The sequence below is a fragment of the Lissotriton helveticus genome, chromosome 5_1, assembly GCF_964261635.1.
Source record: "Lissotriton helveticus chromosome 5_1, aLisHel1.1, whole genome shotgun sequence".
NCBI classification, from domain to species: domain Eukaryota; kingdom Metazoa; phylum Chordata; class Amphibia; order Caudata; family Salamandridae; genus Lissotriton; species Lissotriton helveticus.
In genome coordinates, this window is record NC_136065.1 from 1,466,526,649 (window position 1) to 1,466,528,654 (window position 2,006).

Below are 2,006 nucleotides of genomic sequence, written 5' to 3' on the forward strand. Positions count from 1 at the left end.
CCGAATGTGCATTTAAAAAAACCTTGAACTATCTCATCACTTGTGCTCTTAAACAAAGAGAAAGTGTGGTGTTCCCCAGAAAAGCCTCTCTCACCACCATTTTCCTTGCTGTGATTGTACTATAAATAAGGCAACACAACTGTATATAGCACTTCACTGCAATTTATAAAGGCCTCTGCATACGTCCAAGTCCGTCATTTCCTTACAAGGAGGCGCTGCAAACAAAATTATATTAGAATCAACTCTATTGCTCACAGAAAAAAACAATGTTTAATACGATTCTGTCTGCTAAAATGCAACATGCATTTACCTAATACTTATAGAGTGAACACCCATCTCACTTACCAATTGCCCGTGGGATGTTTAAATCACCGCGGCGTCTTGAGACTTCAAGCTCCAAACCTCTATGGAGCGCAATCCCCTTTTCCTGTTTTCTACATCGGAACCGAAGAAAAAGAAGAGCGAACCAAATATAAATTACTCCTCTTTTACACATTAATGCCCTTTTTTGAAGAGTGTTCCACCAAAAATCGTACCTTCCGTAATTTCAGCCTTCAGTATTTTTGGCAATCAAGCCGTGTCCAGATCCAACGCCACGCCGCATCCCTTACACACGCTCGATCACGTGAAGTGGAAGCAATGTTAAAAACCCTAGACACTAAAGAGGTGCCTAACTTTTTTAAGGAAAGTGAAAACAGACTACTGGTTTCTATGTATCACACCGGGACTGCATCCATGCTGCTGGAAGAAACTTTGGCAGGGGAGGCTGGAGAATAGGTTTCCTGCCACAGGGATGTGTGACCAACTCCCAGACAGGATTTAGTGTATTGGGGCTGGGTGGGTGCACTCCAAGAGTGCTTTGATGTCTGCACTGGGGGCACATTTGGTATCCCTGTGCATAGTCCAACTCAAACCGGTTGCAGGGGCTATAAACCCCTGCTCTGGCTTGAAACTGGACAAAGGATATGGGTGTAGCCAACCCACTGTCCTGACCCTAACATAGGTAGGTCCCCAGAGTTTGACCCACCCCTTTCTTGGAAATAAAGTAGGAACCCCTGACTACAGGATGTTAGATTTACCTGGACAAAACTCTGCTACAAAAACCAAGTACTTCGACAAGCTACACTGCGCTAGATGACTGAAGAATCTCCTTTGGAGTAAAGGAGTTACTCCCCTGCTAAGCAGGCACCAAAGATACATCTGATCGGCTTGCAACTCTGAAGATACTGAGGTCTCCTAAGACTTTTGCAACACATGAGGTGGGTTTCCAATTGTCCCCAAGGTTGACTAGTGTGCTCAGCAAACCTGAGACCCCTATCCCTCATGGGGACCGTGCAACCCGAACCCCCGGGCATTTTGTCCATTTGCAATAGCATCTGATTTCTGGCGATCCCAGAAGCTGTGCTTTGGACTATTTGTAGTCCAGACCCCGAGCAGCGATTCCACTGAAAAATACCAGCCTACACTCCACGAGTGTTCCATGGGCTGGTATTGTGTGATTCCTCTCAAGGTCCCTTTGCGATCCCTGGTCCGTTGACCTGTGGGTCCCTGTGAAGGCAACTTTAACTTTCAGGGGGCTTACCTGGTTGCTCCAGACGTGCCCTGACTCTCCATCAATGGGGAGTCCCCAGGACTTTGCTGGTCCTCACCGAAGCATCCTTTCTCTGACTGAATGGGTTGCAGTTGCCAAGACTTGTTGGTGTTCAATTGGCTCCACAGGTGTTACGATCAATACCCCGGTACTAAAGGCCGCAGTCCTTCTCAGTGCTGGCTCCCCTTTCATCATCCGCTAACAGTGCTTCCCAGAGCTACTGTGCACTGAATATTGCACTCTTCCTGACAAGGGGACATTGAATGCAATGCCGCACCACCCCTCCTCAGCTCCTACACCCCAACGCTAGTGCACAGAGATCATAAACCATCGCGAGGCTTCTCAAACTTGAAAATATAGAGAAAGGATGGATTACCAAACCATCACCTTTCTCTGGAATACCGCATCCGCATCT